Source organism: Choloepus didactylus, chromosome 20, assembly GCF_015220235.1.
Source record: "Choloepus didactylus isolate mChoDid1 chromosome 20, mChoDid1.pri, whole genome shotgun sequence".
NCBI lineage: Eukaryota > Metazoa > Chordata > Mammalia > Pilosa > Megalonychidae > Choloepus > Choloepus didactylus.
The window spans coordinates 26,448,961-26,468,806 of record NC_051326.1 but is presented as its reverse complement, the minus strand read 5'-3'; the positions used below and the strand labels follow the sequence as shown (position 1 = coordinate 26,468,806).

The 19,846-nt window shown below is 41.5% G+C and overlaps 1 long non-coding RNA gene across 1 annotated transcript in view; it reads left to right on the top strand.

Annotated features, from left to right (window-relative positions):
- Positions 1–594: 594 nt before the first annotated feature.
- The window catches only part of LOC119516905, a 261,419-nt gene continuing 242,167 nt past the window's right edge, over positions 595–19,846 (top strand). Inside the window, exons 1-2 of the long non-coding RNA XR_005213401.1 lie at positions 595–667; positions 4,110–4,157. This is a non-coding gene — a long non-coding RNA (uncharacterized LOC119516905). The remainder of the gene's footprint in view (positions 668–4,109; positions 4,158–19,846) is intronic.

Sequence of the window (19,846 nt, the reverse complement as noted above, 5' to 3'; positions counted from 1 at the left end):
AAGCCTAGAGAAAAAAGGAAGGAAATGATAAATACAAAGGTGGAAACAAATGAATGGAGAATAACAATAAAAATCACGGTAGTTTATTAAAGCTCAATGTAGTTCTTTTGAAAAGATTAGTAAGATAGAAAAACCCCTGACAAGAATGATCAAAAGATAAAAGGAAGATATAATAAAACAAAACAGAATGAAAAAGGAAATAATGACAGAAACAGATTAAAAAAAAAAACTCGCTATATCAGTTTTGCAAAAAGTGGGGGAATTTTTCATAAATAGACAGGGACACAGGGTTAAATTATAAGTCCTTTTAGACTATCCTGTGTCTTGCCCATGTCTTCCACATGAGCCAATAAATATGATAGGACACAGGGTTAAATTATAGGTCCTTTTAGACTATCTTAGGTCTTGCCTGTGTCTTCCACATGAGCCGGAACCCGACTGTCTTGTCATTGGCTCCAAATGGCACTCAGTGAATACAGATGGAGTGAATGAATGGATCCTTTTGTTTTGCTGACCAGTGTTTGGTGGTGGATTCTACCAGAGAAAGGGTGTGATGCTCCTCAGATGCCATTTGGTGGAGGGAGAAGGAAGAAGGGATGGAGAGATCTGCATAGCTCTCCTGATGCCTGAGACTCAGAGGAAAGAAAAGGTTCAAAGCATTGGATTGGTAAGTGCAACCCCTTTTCCTTACCTCCTCAAGAAGCCCTTCAGCCAAGAGCAATTTTTAGATCTTCGGAACTTTTGTTGTTAGAAATGTGAGGGTTTTTTCCCCCTCATTCCTTCACCATAATGAAAGAGGGGCCCAAAAGCCAAGCTTCATGCAGGTCACATAAGTGCACAGGATCTCATGGAAACCAAGAGCAGAAGGGACCAGAAACAGAAACAGTGCCTCCCTCTCTGGGACATTGTGTCCCCTCATCAGTGCTCCTCTCTCCCCTCTCTCTTTCATTCTCCTTCTCCCTCTTGCTCCCACTCTTCTTCTCTCCCTCCAGTTCCAGACAGATCCAGGAAAATGTGGGAGCTGTGGAGCAATTATCCTGTGTAAAGTGCATGCGCATTTCATGTCCTTAATTCAAGGATCCAACAGAGAATGACGGGTGCCTCTTTGACTCAAGTTCAAATCGTGTAAGAAGAACTCTCATTGCCTCAGCTCAGACCAGGTGTCCACCTTGGTACAATCAGTTATGGCCAGAGAAGGGGCAGGTGAGGAAGGTGGGGACAGGGTCACTTGGTACAAGCATGACTACAGGGGCCCTACCTTGGGGGTAGGAGGTTAGATCTCAGAAAAGGGAAGGGTGGCGTGGCCCAACTCCACAAGGGCATTCTGCACCTGTCTTAGAAGTACCAGGTCCTCTTAGGAGTGGGGGCCCTGACGCTGTGTGCCAAAGAGGGTGACATGTGACTACAGGTGTGAGGTGGTCCCAGGACGGCTCTAGGTGAGACAAGGACTATACAGAAGCAATATCCAGTTGTCCACCTGCTGATTTCTGAGGGCCTAGAGTTTGTTCTAACCAGGAAGAGGGAAAAATTATAAAAGAAAAGAATTCATAATAGCTTGACACCCTCCAGGCTGAACCCAGCAATTTTATTTTTACTTGTTCAGGAGGGGGAAAAGTCATTGCTAATTCCACACTGACTTCATTCCAGAGTACTTGTGAAAAACGACTTCAACTGTAAAATATTGTCTACTAAAGAATTAACTTAATAGATAATTTGGATTCAATTATTGGCTCAATTCTAAAATTTGCTGGGAAAAGCGCAGGCAATATTTTATGACTGTCACATGATGCAGCGATTGTGAAATTCGTTATCAATGACTTATGAGAGAGACACTTAAAAAAAGTCAACTGGGGGAAGAAAATACATCACTTAGGCTTTTATAGGGCAGACTAAGATGAGGGATCCTTCCTTCTCCATTTCTCAAGTGACTCCAATTTTGCTGATGGAAACTCTGGCCTTGGCTTCTGTCCTTCCTCTCCCAATGTGTGTGATTTGGGGTTGGAGTCACACTGAATTCTTTGGGAGCAATTAGGAGCTGAAGGTTGCTGCCATCCATTACGGCAAGGGGGACTCTATCTCTATTTGCCCTGAGAGCTGTGTGCTGACTTCTCACCTCTGCTCCACGCCATCGATTATCTCTGACCAGCATTGTGTGAGCTCAAATGAATTTTAAAAACCAGAATGAATCGCAGGTAGTTTATCATCATTACTTTCCCCCTCTAACCTGCTTGTGAATTTTTTTGAAGTCTCCTGGGTTCTCTTTGGGGGTTAAAATGATAAACCTTCATTAGCACTTTTAAACTTACTTCTGAAGCTATCTTTTAAATTCAATTTAAATGACATTTGCTCATCCTTCCCACAGGTGCTTATCTGGCTTCTGTTCTGTGCCTAGCTCTGTGTTAGGGCCTGTGGGAAATAGGGGAGACATATAAGATGTGCTCCCTATAGCCTAGAGCCTGAGGGGTGAGGCATGGAGCAATGCAACGAGAGCACTTTCTAGAACAGGGCACCTGTCGAGCTGAGTGGCAGACAGGAGGTGATGCCTGATACAATGTGTGGTCTGTAAGATGAGATGCTGGGGACAGAGAGAGTCCTTGCTGGAAGAGTAGTTGCAAGGGCCAGATTCTGCACAACATCCCAAGAGCAGTGTGCAGGGGAGGCTGACTCATTCAGCAAACAGCAGACCTATGCCTTGTGCAAGTCATTCTGGTGTGTGTATGTGTGGTGGGGTGGGGTGGAAGGAGATGATAATCAGCAATAAACAGTTAATAAGTAAATTATGTAGTATATTCGAGGACAAAAAGTGCTATAGAAAAGAGAAATACAGTGGGGTAAGGGGAATTGGGAGTGCGGGCAGGGGTGGATTGGGTTCAATTTTATATATGGCTCCAGATTTGGCCTCCTTGAGAAAGTGATAGTTTGGTGAAGATTTACAGGAAGGAAATGAGGGATTTAGTCTTGTGGGCATCCCAGGAGAAGGCTTTCCAGGCAAAGGAGTAGCCAGGGCACAGGACCTAAGGCAGGAGTGGGCTTGGTGTGTTCTAGGAATAGCATAGAAAGGCCTGTGTGTCTAGAGAAGAGGAAACAGGTGGTGGGGGTGGAGATGAGGTTAGAGAATTGATGGGGGCCAGATCATGTGGTAGGGGTTTATAGACATTGTAAGGACTTGTGTTCTTTTTTTTTGAGTAAAATGCAGAGCCATCAGAGGGTTTTGAGCAGAGCAGGGATGTGATCTGAATTATGTTTTAAAGGGAACCAAGGGATACTTCTGCCTGGTATATTGTGAATAGACTATAGGAGGCTAGGATGGAAGCAGGACATTGGTTAGGAGGCTTAGATAGAAATCCAGGCGAGAGAGGCCCTGGGTGTAGCAGTGGACGTGGAGAGAAGTGGTTGGTATTGACAGGCTTTGTGGATGGGTTGTGTGAGAGAATTCCAGGATGGCTCCAATCCCCTCCCCACTCAATAAACTTTGCATTCGAAATATAATGTACATAAAGGAAGGTGCACAAATCACAAGTGCACAGCCAGATGCCTGAAGTGGGTGCTGTAGGTGATGCCCAGAGCCCCTCCTTGGACCGTGCACCCATCCCACAGCTGTTGAGTGCTGTCTGCTAACGGCCCCCAGCAATCCCTTGCTATGGGAGCATTGCTTCTGTCAATGAGAGCTACCTTGGTATAGGGGACAAAAGGCCAGCCCCCTTGCCTTAAGTGGAGGCCAAATCTGTGGTGCAATTCATGCTCCAGAGGTCCCTTGGGATGAGGCTGAAGCCAGTCTCCAGCCAAGATCACATCTTTGCTTAGCTTCCTTCCCTTGCCCTCCCGGCTTCCCTCAGCACCTGTCTTCTGAGAGCACTCTTCAATAAATCATGTGCACGAGAATCCTCATATTAGGCTTTACTTCTAAGGAACTTGACTGAAGACAAGGAACTTTCACATTTGTGTGACCACCATCTAAATCAAGAAATTGACCACTATTAGCAGCCCAGAAGTCCTCCTCGTACCCCTTCCCAAGGGTTGCCATTAATCTAACACTGTAGATTAGTTTTTTCTGCTATAAAAATAATATAAATGGCAATGTACAGTATGTACTCTTTTTTGTTTTTTAGTCTGGTTTCCTCTGCTTGAAATTATGAGATCGATTCACACTGTTGCAGGTAGGAGTAATATATTCTCCTTTATTGTTGTATGGTGTTCCATTGTGTGATACACCACAATTTGTTTATCTATTCTAATGTTGATAAGACATTTGGGTTGTTTCCAGGTTTGGGCTATTACAAATAATGATGCTATGAGTATTCTTGTTTGTGTCTTTTGTGGCACATATGTAGGCATTTTTATTGGGTGTATACTAACCGGTAGAATTGCTAGATCTTAGGGCATGCAAATACATTTACTTTTAATAGATTCTGTTAAACAGTTTTCCACAGTGTTTGTACCAATTTATTCTCCAACCAACAATGCATGAGTGTTCTAGTTGCTCCACATCCTTATTAATAGTTATTATAGGAATTGGCTCTCAAAACATGGGGATTGGCAAGTCCAAATTTTGCAGGGCAGCCTTCAAGTTGGAAACTCTGATGAAGGCAAAGCTGAACTCTCCAGGAGAAACTGGCTGGCTGAAGTAGTTCTTTCTGACTCCTGAAATCTTCTGTTTGGGTTTAAGACCTCTAACTGATTGGATGAGGAGATGCCTCTCATTGCTGAGGGCAATCTCCTTTGTTGATTGTAGATGCAATCAGCCACAGATGCAATCAACTGACTGTATATGCAAATCCATCTATGAAATACCCTCACAGTAACAATGAGGCCAGTGCTTGCTTGACCAAACAACTGGATACCATATCCTATGCAAATTGACACATGGGCTGAACCATCACCAACAGTATCACAGTTTAGAGAGGAAACCAAAGACTGAACCCTCAGGCACTGCCACATTTAGAGTTCTGGAAGAAGTGGAACCAGAAAAGGAGATTGAGAGAAAGAGAGCAAACAGCAAGATGGGAGGAAAGGGAGTGTGGTGTCCTGAAGGGCTAGTAAAGAAAGGATCAGGGAGAAGGATGTGATCAACATTGTGTCAAATGCTGCTTATATGTCATATAAGATGACATGGAATTTAGCTATCTGGAAGTCATTGGTGACGTTAATGAGAATAGCTTCAGAGGTGTGATGGTGATGAAAGCCTGATTGGAGAGGGTTCAAAAGAGGGATAACTTGGATCAAGTAGAGGACAGTCACTAGTCATTACCCAGAGGTGGCAGGGACACAGGCTGAGAGCCCAGGCCAGGCATCCATAATTTAGAAGGAAGGGAGGCACCTGGAAGTTGCAATTCAGGGCAGCAGACCCAGGGGCGAACCAATTGATCCTGCTAGACACCCAGAGTTGTTTTTAATGCACCGTCCCAGCTAGGTGAGCACTTGCTGTTTAGCTGCCTGTAGGCACAGGAAGTGCTTTTGGGTAGACCAATGGGGGTTTGAACAGGAGGGAGCAGCTTTGTACAGGCCATACGTAGCTCTTTAGCATGGCACACGGTGCTCTGTAATTTGGTCTTTGTTAACTTTGCCATCTCATTTTCCTCCTTTGTTCCCTCCCTTCCCCTTCTTGCTCCTTTAAGGCTGAACTTGAGACTTGGGCTTTCTTTTCCCAACAGCTGTTTCATACTTCTGTGCCTTCCTTTACTCTGTTTCATCTTCTAGACCCCCCCCCACCCCACCGCTTTTGCCAGGCTGATCCCTACATATTCTTCTAGACGCAGCCAGGCAGCACCTCCTCCAGGAAACCCTCCAGGCTCACTGAGCCCCCGGCATCTCTCTCCTTTGTAGCACTGCTCCCCTCAGGTTCCAGCCATCCCAGGGTGTCTGCTGCACTAGACGATCAGCTCCGGGGGACAGCAACTTCTGTAGGCGTCTGTGTCTCCAGCGTCAGGCACAATGCTTGGCACAGAACATGCCTTCCAAAGGCTTTTGCCGGCAAATGAAAAGATACTTGCACAAAAGGTAGGATATGGATTGGCAGACGGGCAGGAGAGTGGCATTCCAGGCAGGAGACGAGCGCCAACGGGAGCCGGTAACGCGCGGCTGTGTGTAAGGGGCCTGAGAGCCGGGCTTGGCTGAGCAGAGGGTTTGCACTGGGGGTAGCCTGGAGTGGTGACAGCTCAGCGGGTGCCCGCCACATCTGAGGCAGCAGCCGATGTGGTGTTTGTGTGTGTGTGTGGCAGCTGAGGAGTGCAATTATGAACATCAAATCAAGCTAATTTACATGGATAAGTGCAGCCAGTGAGGCTTGGCTTGCAGGGTCTGATTTATTTAGGGCAGGAAGAGATCCGGCAGGAGCTCTCCTCAGGTGGAGGAGCCGTGCACGGCCGGCGGTATCAATAACCCCGCTGTCAGCCCGCGTTAAGGCCTCTGCTACTCTGTTCCGAGCCGGGCCAAGCACCAGGTCTATTTCAGAGGGATTTTTAGAGAAACAGGACCTCTCTCCTTTTCTTCCTGGAGCAGCAGAGGACTAATTTTTATGAATACGTTTTATTGCTTTTAATTCTAATTATAAAAGTAAAATATGTTTAATATAGAACATTTGGAAACTACAAAATACTATATAGAAAAAAACATTAACTCCAATTATTAACTCCACCACCTGGGGAGAACCATATTAATATTTTAAATAATTCCATCCAGCTTTTTTTTTTTCCTATGCACACATTTAAAAAAAAACAAAACAGAATTTCTTACTTATTCCATTTTCAGTGTTATAATGTGATTTTTAAAAAAATTTTAAGATTATATTTTGAGCCTTTTCCTATATTGATCTTAAATACTGCTAAGCATAATCTAGCTTGTGACTGTGCTGTAATTTATTTCACCAGTACCAATTAGTTGACATTAAGATTATTTCCAGTTAATTATTCTTATAAATAATATCATAGTAAACAACATTGTTAATAAGTTTTGTCTATATCCCTGATTATTTAGGATAAATTCCTAGTAGTGAGACTCTTGTTACATATTGCCAAATTACTTTCCAGGCTGTTTGTGTGGGTGTGTATGCGTGCATGTTGTTTTGTTTTGCTTTAATCAACTTAAACTCCTACCAGCAATGGTTAGGAATAATCATCTTATAGCACTGGATATTGTTAATAAAAATATTTCATGGCCATTTGTATTTTTATTTAGTGATATTCTATATCCTGTGTCAATTTTTAATTATGGTATGCTTTTGTTTTTATTAAGTATGAGCTGTTTATATAATGTATAAAGGATTGTTTAATTATACCTTTATTTTATTCCAAATGTATGATTTGTCTATTTGTTTATTATGGGGTTTTTGACATGCAGAAACTTTAATTTTATATGTAGAAAATGTTTTCCTTCTCTTGATACTTTTAATTCTTGCTTTCATGCTTGGGCAGTCTTTCCCACCCAAGATTAATTAAATATTCACCTATATACTTGTTTTATTGTTTCATTATGATTTATGAACAAAAAATTCATCCATCTGAAGCTTATTTTGATGAAAACTATTTTTTTCAATTATTAACCAAATAATTAATCTAATGTTCCGGACCACTTATTGAATAAGCCTTTTGTGAATGCTTAGTGAGTGCCTTGATTTTTAAAATAAATTCATGTATATGTACTTTTAGTTACATACTTGAATTTCTGTGAACTATATGTTGTTTCTTCCAACAGTCCCATGCTATTTGAATTCTGTAGCTCATAGACAGTGTTCATACCTGTTACACCATGTTCCTCTTTTACATAATTTTGGGGGCAATTTTGTATATTTTTACAGTTGACCATTAGAATCACTTAGTTAAGTTTAAGAAAAAATTCCCTTTGGAATTTTGATTGGAGTTGTACTACGTTTGTAAATTAATTTGTCAAGTTTTCTTTCAATAGATTATTGTTGTCTTATCTAGACTGAATTAGGGTGGCCTGCCTGGCTGCCTGGAAGATGGGAGCAGGAGACAGTGGGGATGGGGAGGCAATGAAAGGCTGGGGGGCAGGTCGTCATCACTACCCTCACCTTTGACCCAACCCCCTTTCCGGGGAGACATACCTGGCATTCCATAGTGGCTGCGCTGACTTCTACCTACAACGGCCTATCTGAGCAGCAAGTCAACAGCAGGTGTTGCTTCTATTTGTAAATCTACTCATGTCTTATTTCCACTCTTCATTTATGATTATTTGTCTAGCTTTGGATTTTTAGTTTTGCATAGTTCTGGCAGATGGGTAGTTAGCAGATACTTGGTATGATTTAGTACAGGACATTACTGTAGGTGTGAGGCTCAATTGGATACACATTCTATCTAAGCTGCCAAATACAGGGTCTGGTTGCTCAATTTGGTGCCCAGCCAGGATCTCTTGGCTTTTGGTGCCTTTGTTAAGTTACAAAAGTCAAGAATCCAGCTTATTGTTTGCCTGTTGTTTAAATTTGGGGCTATTTTCTTGTTCCTCTCTGATTCTATCTCCAGATAAACCTAGAATTTTACCTCTCAGCCTGTGTGTATGTCTGTCTTTGTAAAATCTGTTTAGACAGCCTGAAACTCGGAATCTAGATGTTCTTTGGTTTCTATTCTTTATCACTGACACCATCTAGCTCCCTAGCCACCTTCTTGTTCAGGTCTCTTTGACTGACTAGGCTGGTCTCGTGGGCGCTGGAGCTTGTATTCAAATGTGAGGAGTGGTAAGTTGAACATGTTGGTTGGGAAGATCATTCTGCTTCTGGAGGTTGGAGATAAAGGATGGTCCCAAGAACATTTGGGGGTTCTAGATTATTCTGGAATTCCAGATTAACAAAATCTTAACTTAGATTAGACCCAAATAACTGAATTGTCTCTGCTTCTTTTGTGTTCTAGGCATTCTATTATCCTCATCTAGGGCTAGGCAGCCTTTCTAGGGACTTTCCCTGGGCCAGAGAGGTGCACCCTGACCCCGCCGCCATCTTGGTCCGCAGGCCTGCCTCCACCTGGATCTCAACTCCGCACCCTTGATGCAGGTTACTTGGAACCTGGCTGGCCGTGGGGGGTGGGATGGTGGTGGTGGCTGAGATGCCCTAGTACTCACCTCAGGGTTCCAGGCCTCAGCCTGCACTTCTGGAAGGGTCAGAGTGGCAGGAGGGAAGAGCTGGGAAAGGAGGGCAAGAGCAGAATGAAATGCCCCAGGTCAGCATCTTCTTGGAGGGTTATCATCACTCTTATCACTCCAAAGAAAGTTTCTCAAAAGGGTTTGCCCTTGAGAGAAACAGAATGAAAGAACTTCTATAGGTAGAGGGGAGGGGGAGGGAGGGGGAGGGTAGACAAAGAAGGTGTTGGCTGCTGTTTATTTCCTTTCTTATCCATAATTTAAATTTCTGGTTTTTGTGTGAATTGCTTTTGTGGAGCGGAACACTCTTTTTACTTCACCCTGTCTCCACCCTCACCCCGGCAGTGCTAGGCCGTGGTCTGGCCGGCTTTCTCCCGTCCCCAGCCCTCATCTTTTATCTTCTCGCTCTTCTTCTGCCATACTCCTCCCCACCCACACGTGAGGGGCAGTCTACACCTCTCTCCCCTCCCTCCAAAGGGTTGTAGCCTCACGTCAAAGTCACACAAAACTGTCTAATTATAACAGATTAATCCATTAGGATTTATGCCTTTCTATTTACTGGCTGGAACTATCCATTTCACAGCTGTGGTTCCCGCATCTAACCAGCTAGCAAGCAATTTAAATATAGAAAGCAATTTAACCTAGTTGGATACTGAGGCATCTCGCTTAACACAGTGCATAAATTTCGGAGCTCTTTGCTCTCAGCCCTCAAAAGGGCAGCCGATAGTTTCATGTCCTGGAAAGCTTCTGCTTGGCAGGGAATTCACCCCCCTCAAGAAGGGACCCTGGGTATTAGATTTTAAAAAAAGGAGTTGTTTCAAATGAGGGCCGGGGTTGTTGTCAGGTCAGTTCAGCTTTTCTTTTTCTTCCTCTTTTGGCGAATGTGATCTTCTACTTAACTGAACTTTTTGGGAGTTGGACAGTGAAGGGAGGATATCTTCTTTTTCTTCTCTCTTTAACTTTCATTTACTGCCTGTCTGGGTAAGGTGTTTTTCCCAAAATTGTGCCAGTAGTAAGGGTCACCCTGCCTCCTGAGAGCGTGTAGTCCGAAAGACACCGTGACTTAATTCCCCTTGGCACCCCAGCTCCTAGCCCAGGTCCCAGCTTGTAGTAGATCCTCGCCAAACTCATGGTGTGGCTGGGAAAAGAAGATGTGTGTGTGTGTTTGTGTATACTGTGTGACCACACAAACCCAACCATAACCCCCCAACCAGGAGAAACAGTGATCGAGACACATCAAGTATTTTATTATTACTCCCATTATGTAGGAACACATTGGCCATATCCCTTTTAGGAAGAAGATGAACAGAGAGCTGTTTTGCTGAGAAGAAGACCAGGAGGGATGTGAGAAAAGTCTTAAAATATTTAAAGAGCTGCCAAGAAGAAGTGAGGTTGACTTTTTCTATTCTTCATAGTGGAAATATTAGGCAAAGGTATGGAGGTGATAGGAAAAAAAGAGTTGGATCAGCTTACTTATAGGGAGAACTTTGTATTGATCTCTCTCTGTCTGTCTCTCTCTGTCTCTCTCTCTATATTATATATATTTAAATTTGATTTGAACAGAACTCTCAACTTGAAGCAGTAATACACTAGGGACTGATAAGAGGTTTGGGGTGTTTTGGGTTATGATAATTGTTTAAAACTGACAGTGATGATTGTACAACTAAGTGAAGACAATGTGAGACACTGGTTGGTTATCTTGGACAGAATATATGCTATGGAAAATTAGGAACCCCCTACTTAATAAGTCAAGCCCTCAATCTTGAAGCTTGTTCTTATGAAATTTAGGGCTGTAAATGGGAGGCTAAACCTTCCTATAATTATGCCTAAGAGGCACCTCCAGAGAGCCTCTTTTGTTGCTCACATGTGGCTTTTCTATCTCTAAGCCCAAATCAGCAAATAAATTCATTAACCTCCCCCTACATGGGACAAGACTCCCAGGGGAATGAATCTCCCTGGCAATGTGGGACACGACTCCCAGGAATGAGCCTGGCCCAGGCATCAAGGGATTGAAAATGCCTACTTGACCGAAAGGGGGAAAAGAAAGGCAACAAAGTAAGGTTACAGTGGCTAAGATTTCAAATTTAGTTGAGAGGCTATCCTGGAGGTTACTCTTTTGCAAGCTCTGGCTAGATATCCCAAATGGCCACAGTATGCCAAGCCCCAACCAACAGTAGTCCCGAAATACCTAGGTCCCTGTTTGAGACTCGACAAAAATTTCATTCACTGAGTTTATTTTTCAGAAATTTAAATCCACCAGAGTGTTTCTATGCCAGAGAGGTTCTAAAACCCAGAGACAACAGCCTCTTTAAGATCAACAATCAGATACAGCCCCCCTCATAATGTCTTCACCCCTTTCAATATGAACAAGCTAGGGTGGTCAGTATCAAGACACCCCTGAAGAGCAAGAAAGTGATTAAATGAGAGGAAAGGGTAGCAACAGACAAGATAGGATTTAACATAGGATTACGAATACTGAATCTTTATATAAATAATTTCTTTAAATGCTAGGGTATTAGAATAGCTAGAAGGAAATAACTGAAATGGTAGAACTGTAACCCATAACATTCTTTGAAACTTACTCTATAGCTACTCATTAAATTCTGCTTTGAAAATTATCACCTTTCTGCATATCTGTTATATTTCACAATAAGGAAATAAGTGAAACTGTGGAACTGTAACCCAGAACATTCTTTGAAATTTGCTCTTTAGTTGTTAAATCGTACTTTGAAAGTTCTCACTGTTAAGTATATATGTTAAATTTCACAATAAAAAAAGTATTTAAATATATTTGTATATATCTAAACAGAACCCTCAACTTGAAGCAGTAACACGCTTTCCATCATCATCTGTGCTTCAGCAGGGGTTGGACAGTTGCGTGCAGAGAGGCTGGAGGGGGCTTTAGAACCAGGCAGGACAGGAAGGTGTGTTCAAGGTGTTGTCTTATTGCTGACAGGGCGACGCAGGAATGAGACACGGACACAAAGCTAAGACTTAAGGGAGCAGAGAGCCCACTCGCCTCTAGGGCGAATGGACGCCAATGCATTTTTGCTCTGGCTATTTATTAGAGCAGATCACGTGCATATGCTAAAGATCCTCGGCTCGGGAGAGCCCACCAGATACCTACATTTACATCAGATGCATTTACATCAGGTGCGTACATCTTGTTTACATCAGGAACGTCATAGTCACAAGTTACATCAGGTGTATCTCATAGTCACAAGACACATCAGGTGTATATCGTTATCATAGTCACAAGGCTTACATCTTTACAGGGCGGGCCTGCATGGCATTCTATGCAGGCCTGCGGCTCAGCGTTCTAAGCCACCACCCTAGATATGCCTCAGGCAGCATGGAAAACTCAGTTTCCCACATTGTCTAACTGAGCTTCTATGATCATGGCCTCCCCTGCATCTGTCTTCAGGAATCCATGGACCTGAAATGTAGGATTTCATCCATTCTCTCTGGCAGATGGGAAGGGAAGAAGACAGGCCTTGAAGGGAGCTGGGAGGGAGCTGGTAGTTGATAGTACATCTACCCGCAGGTTCTCTTGGGCCTCCTGTTGGCTTGGGTTTGGAGTTGCCCTGGGCAGGGTGGAAGTGGTAGTGATGGGGATGGGCTGAGAGGCTGTGGAATGGCTGGTTTATTTAATAGATCCAGAGGGGCTTTGGATATATTTTTTTTGTGTGTATGTCCCTGGGTCGGCTCTGGATGGTTTTTTGATAGGTGTGAAATAACTCCAAAGGGATCCAGGCTGAACCACTCCCTAAACCCACCAATCTGCTCTATATAGTCTTCTCCAGTAACTCTTGCCCCAAGAAGGTATTTACTCTTTTTTGAACTCTTACAGTATTTAGAGTGGGCATCGCAGGGTAAACTTTAATTATTTCCTTATACTACTCCTTGGTTCATGTAAAGAAACTATTATTGAACATCTACTTTGTGTAAGGCATTTGGCATATACAGTATCTCAATTAACCATGACCCTGTAAAATAGATATTAAGGTGAAGAAATAGATACTTAGAGGATATTCAACAAACTGCTCCAGGCCACACAGCTAGTGGGTGGCAGAACTGGGATTGAACCCCAGCTTATTCGGCTCTGAAGTTTGACTTCTTTCTGTTATATCACATAAGTCTCAAACTTGTTTGCAAGCCCCTCAAGTGAAAAGACTTCTCTTGACATCTTTCTCACTACCTAGAGTGATTAGAATTGATTGGAATTCATTGTAGATATTCCTAACAGTTCTATGGTGAAATGCTCAGTTTTTTTCTGCTTTCAAATTACACATTTTTAAAAATTTTCTATTAGAGAAGTTGTATATTTACAGAAAATATATGCAGAAAATACAGATTTCCCATATGTCCCCCCTCAAATGCACAGTTTTCTCTATTATTAACACTTTGCATTATGTGGTAACTTTGCTACAATTGATGAAACAAAATTAATGTAATTATACTATTAACTATAGATCTTTGTTTACATTGGGGTTCACTGTTGCTTTTGGTTTTTGCAAAAATACTTGTTCTAGTAACATGTGTACAACCTAAAATTTCCCTCTTTTTAACCACATTCAAATATATAATTTAATGGTGTTAATTATATTCACAATATTATGCTACCATCACCACCATCCATTACCGACATTTTTTCATCACCCCAAACAGGAACTGTGTATCAATTAAGCATTAACTCCCCATGCCCTACCCCATCCTAGTCCTTGGTAAACTGTATTCTAGTTTATGACTATGAATTTGCTTTTTCTAATTATTTTGCATCAGTGAGATCACACAATATTTGTCCTTTTGTGTCTGGTTTATTTCACTCAACATGATGTCTTCAAGGTTCATTCATGTTGCTGTGTGTATGAGAACTTCATTCCTTCTTACAGCTGAATAATATCCCATTGCATGTATACACCACATTTTGTTTATCCATTCATCTGTTGATGGCCACTTGGGTTGCTTCCATCTTTTGCAGTAGTGCTGCTATGAACATCGGTGTGCAAGTGTCTCTTCAAGTTCCTGCTTTCAGTTCTTTTGGGTATATGCTTAGAAATGGGATTGCTGGGTCATATGGTAATTCTACACTTAACTGCTGAGGAAAAGTCAAACTGTCCTCCACAGTAGCTGCACCATTTTACATTTCCACCAACAATGAATGAGTGTTATTATAGAGCTATATATTTCCTTCTCAACACTATCTTTGCTGCATCCTATAACTTTTGGTATGTTGTGTTTTCATTTTCATTTTCCTTCCGTAAGACATTTCCTAATTTTCATTGTGATTTCTTCTGTGACCCATTGGTTATTTAAGAGTACATTGTTTAATTTCCACATATTTGTGAATTTTCCAGTTCTCCTTCTGTTATTGATTTCTGGCTTTATTCCACTGTGGTCACAGAAGATATATTGTATGATTTCAAACTTTTGAATTTATTGAGACTCGTTTTTGACCTAACATATGATCTATCCTAGAGAGTAATCCAAGTGCACTAGAAAAGAATGTGTGTTCTGTTGCTATTGGGTGAAATGTTCTCTGTATATCTTTTAGATCTAGTTGGTTAAAGTATTGTTCAAGTTTTCTCTTTCCTTACTGGATCTTCTGTCTAGATGTTATATCCATTATTGAGAGTGGTATATTGAAGTCTCCTACTATCAATGTTGAACCTTCTATTTCTCCCTTCAATTCTGTCAATATTTGCTTCATATATTTTGGGACTTTGCCATTAGGTACATACATATTTATAGTATGTCTCTTTGTTAAATTGGCCCCTTTATCAATATATAATGATCTTATTTGTCCCTTATAACAGTTTTGGCTTAAAGTATATTTAATCTGATATTAGTATAGCTACCCCATCTCTCTGTTCGTTACTATTTGCATAGTATATCTTCTCTATCCTTTCACTTTAAACCTACTTGTGTCTTTGAATTTAAGGTGAGTCTCTTGTAAATAGCAAGTAGTTGGGTTATGCTTTTAAATTCATTCTATAAATCTCTACCCTTTGACTGAAGAGTTTAATACATTTACATTTAAAGTAACTACTGATAATTCAGGACTTTCTCCTGCCATTTTATTATTTTCTCCTTGTAATTCTTATACTTTTTTGTCTCTCAATTCTTCTGGTAATGCTGCTTTCATATTTATTTGATTTTTTTACAGTTTATCATTTTGAGTTCCTTCTTATTTCCTTCTGTATCTATTTTTCAAATATTTTCTTTGTAGTTACCATGGGGCTTAAATTTAACATTCTAAATCCATAAAAATCACATTTTATTTGATACTAACTTAATTTAAGTAGCATACACATATACTGTTCTTATACTAGTCTGTTCCTGTGAGAAGTTGACAGTGGGGTGGTATACCAAAAAATACAATATGTTGGTCCTGGTACTTACAATTACCCATATGGATACCTGTACTGGAGGTCTTTGTTTCTTTATTCTATTCAGTCCACTGTCTAGTTTCCTTCCCTTCCAGTCTAAAGCACTCATTTTAGCATTATTCATAGGGCAGGTCTAGTGGTGATGAATTCCCTTGGCTTTTGTTTTTCTGGGAATGTCTTAATCTCTCTCTCATTTTTGACAGACAGTGTTTTGTGAAATTTAAAATTCTTGTTTGGTGATTGTTTTCTTGCAGCACTTTAAATATTTCATCCCATTGCTTTCTTGATTCCATGGTTTCTAATGAGAAATTGGCACTAAATCTTAGTGGGACTCTCTTTTTGTACATAGCATGCTGCTTTTCTTTTGCAGCTTTCAGAACTCTTTCCTAGCCCTTGGCATTCAACAGTTTGATTAATATGTGCCTGGGCATGGCTTTCTTTGAGTTTATCCTGTTTGGGGTTCACTGGGCTTCTTGAGTATGCATAGTCATGTCTTTTGCTAAATTTTGCAACTTTCCTCCCATTATTTCTTTGAATATTCCTTCTATCCCTTTCTCTCTTCTACTTCTGGGACTCTCAAAATGCATATATTGGTATGCTTGATGGTGTCCCACAAGTATCTTAGTCTCTGTTCACTTTTTTCTTTCTGTTTTCTTTGTGCTTTTCAGCTGGAATCATTTCACTTAACTTTTCTTTGCATTCACTGAACATTTCTTTCTGCAGCTCTGATCTGCTATCTAAACCCTCTAGAGAATTTTTCATTTCAGTTATTGTTTTCAATTCCAGTATATCTGTTTGATTCCTTTTTAAAACTTCCATCTCTTTATTGAGATTCTCATATTGTTCATTTGTTGTTTTCCGTATATACTTTAGTTCTTTGTCTGTGTTTTCCTTTATATCCTTGAGCATATTGAGGGTTATTTTTTTTAAAAGCCTGTGTCTGGTCTGTCCAAGGTCTGGACTACTTCATTGTTGGCTTCTCACTTTTTATCTTGTTCTTTTGGATGGGCCATCATTTTCTGTTTGTCTGTCTTGTAATCTCTTTTTGCGCACTGTACATTTTAATATTTTAAAGGGTTATCTCTGGGATTTAGTCCCTGAGCTGTCTGTACCTTAAGTTTGTATCCAGCTAGTCATACGATAGAGATTTCCTTGAGTGGCAAGAGCTTACACAAAGAAGTAAATCAATGTAAAAACACCTTTCATGGTCTTTGGAAATTGACTCTGCATTGGCTGGTGCTCTCCTCCAGAGTTTGGCCCTCCTATCAAGAAGATCAGCAGAGGTGAATGTGCAGAAGTGCAGGGTCCTCTCAATGTTTTCTGATCCTGTGTCTTTTCTGGGGCTTGTGCTTGCTCACCCATTTTACGAATTCCCTATTCAGAGGAATTCGAATGCCCCTTTAACTCCTTGTGAAATAGACTTTCTCCCCCTGCTGGGTGCTCTATTGCATGACTTTAAGCCAGTAATCCTTTGCCCCTGGCCAGTTTGACTTAATTGTTTCTTACACTACTTTAGCTGTCTGCCTGCAGGGCAAATTCTGTGATGGTGAACCAGAGAGGAGTTTTCTGATTCAGTCGTTCAGGCTGCCAGTTGATAGATTGGCACTAATAAATTGGCACTGACATATAAGCACCACAAGTCTGCACATAGGGGTTACTCTGTTCCTTCCAGAACAGTGCTCAGAACCCACAATGACAGCCTGGGTCCATACCACACCAAGCGGGCCTGGAGGAAGGGCCAGCAAGGGGACTAGGAGCATCTCCTACCATTTTTTAATGCAATTTTATTGAGATAGAGTCTCCTACCATTTTTGAAGCTGCATTTTCTTGATTCAGCACTCACTAACTGCAACACTTTACCTGTACATTAAAGAGTTCTGGAGAAGATAGCTCTGCCAATTCTTGCTACTTGTTCAAAGATTTTGTGGGGGAAAAGCATGCTGGAACATCTTATGCCACCATCTTTTTTGACCAAAAGTTTGAAATGCTCAAGTTTTGTTAGATGATCTGTAAGCCTTCTCTTAGTTCTAATTTTCCATGATGAATAATCTCCTTTTTGACTGATGGATTCATTTACTTTGGCCAGAAGCTCAATGATTATTTAAAGCATTTGTGTGCAACATGGGGTCACACAGAACTACTTGGCTTAATGCAGGGCAACCTGCCTCATCAGTAACTGTGGTCCTAGACTGGGTCCTTTGTTTTGTTGTCAGAAGCTCCATTTCCCCAGTGGAGCATCATGCCTTGGCAAATTGATTTGCACTTACTCAAGTCACATTCTGATAAGACAGAATGATGATTTATTAAGGTACAATGTGATACAATTGCCAGGAAGACTGAATCATTGTGGCAGCTAGGCAGCATATGCTCTTCCTACTTGGCAAAACCTCTTTGAGAAAGAACTCAGGTCTGAAAATTTGTAAACACAGAGAAACCAAAGGGTAGCTATGAGGACTTAGTTATCAAGATGCAGTGACCTGACCCAATCCTTTTCTCTTAGGATCTATCTACCAAGCAGCTGGTGTATTCAGGTCAGTAGATCAGGCACCTTCCTCGGAAATGCTCCTACTCATCCTCTGACTCTCAGATTCAACAGGACACCACTCAAATGTATTTGTCATTACAACCTGCCTTTCATTATGGTTGCAGATTTCATAACATGGAGAAAGTAAATTTCACTTTAGGTTGCCTGATTCATATGAACCAATATTTATTGAGCACATATCACATGCTAGGTGGTGGGTATGCTTTGGTGGCAAACCTCAAGGAGCAAACAAATAGATTTTAGTATATAGTGGATGTACTGGGTTGAAGAGTGTTCCCCCAAAATTCATGTCCACCCAGAACCTGTAAATGTGATCTTATTTGGAAATAGGGTCTTTGTAGATGTAATGAAGATAAGATGAGGTCATACGTGATTAGGGCGGGTCCTAAATCCAATATGACTGGTGTCCTTATAAGGAGAGGGAAATTTGGACACAGACATACAGGAAGAAGGCCACATGATGATAGAGGCAGTGATTGGAGTTATGGGTCTAAAAGCTAAGGAATGTCAGGGATTGCTGGTGATTACCAGAAGCTAGAAGAGGCAAGGAAGGACTCTCTCCTACGGGTTTCAGAGGAAGCATGACTTTGATAGCACCTTGATTTTGGACTTCTAGCCTCCAGAACCATAAGAGAATAAATTTCTATTGTTTTAAGTAACCTCGTTTGTAATTTGTTTTGGCAGCACTAGGAAACTAATACAGTGTGTAACAAGATAAGTTTAGGTATGGGGTTTTTTGGGAGCCCAGGGGAGGGGCACGTAGAGGGGCCGGGGAATCAGGAAGTCCTCTAGGAAGAGATGGTACTGGGAGTTGGGTCTTAATAGGGAGTAAGACAAAGTGGATCAAAGACCTAAATATAAGAGCCAGTATCATAAAACTCCTGTAAGAAAATATAGGGAAACATCTTCAGGACCTAGTGATAGGAGGTAGCTTCTTAGACCTTAACCCAAAGCACAAGCCATGAAAGAAAAAATAGATAAATGGGAACTCCTCAAAACTGAATACTTCTGTGCTTCAAGTCAAAAGGGTAAAAAGGCAACAAACTCAAAGGGAGAAAATATTTGGTAGCCACATATCTAATAAGGGTTTGATATCTAGTATATATAAACAAATCCTACAACTCAAAATAAAAAGACAACCACCCAATTATAAAGGGCAAAAAGACATTAATAGGGAGGCAGGGCAAGATGGCAGACTGGTGAGCTGTATGTTTTAGTTACTCCTCCAGGAAAGGAGGTAGAAAGCCAGGAACTGTGTGGACTGGACACCACAGAGCAATCTGACTTTGGGCATACTTCATGCAACACTCATGAAAACGTGGAACTGCTGAGATCAGCGAAATCTGTAAATTTTTGCGGCCAGGGGACCCGCGCCCCTCCCTGCCAGGCTCAGTCCCATGGGAGGAGGGGCTGTCAGCTCCGGGAAGGAGAAGGGAGAACTGCAGTGGCAGCCCTTATTGGAAACTCATTCTGCTGATCCAAACGCCAACCATAGATAGACGGAGACCAGACACCAGAGAATCTGAGAGCAGCCAGCCCAGCAGAGAGGAGACAGGCATAGAAAAAAAAAAAACACGAAAAACTCCAAAATAAAAGCGGAGGATTTTTGGAGTTCTGGTGAGCATGGAAGGGGGAAGGGCAGAGCTCAGGCCCCAGCTCAGGCCCTGAGGTGCATATGCAAATCCTGAAGAAAAGCTGATCTCTCTGCCCTGTGGACCTTTCCTTAATGGCCCTGGTTGCTTTGTCTCTTAGCATTTCAATAACCCATTAGATCTCTGAGGAGGGCCCTTTTTTTTTTTTTTTTTTTTTTAATCCTTTTTTCTTTTTC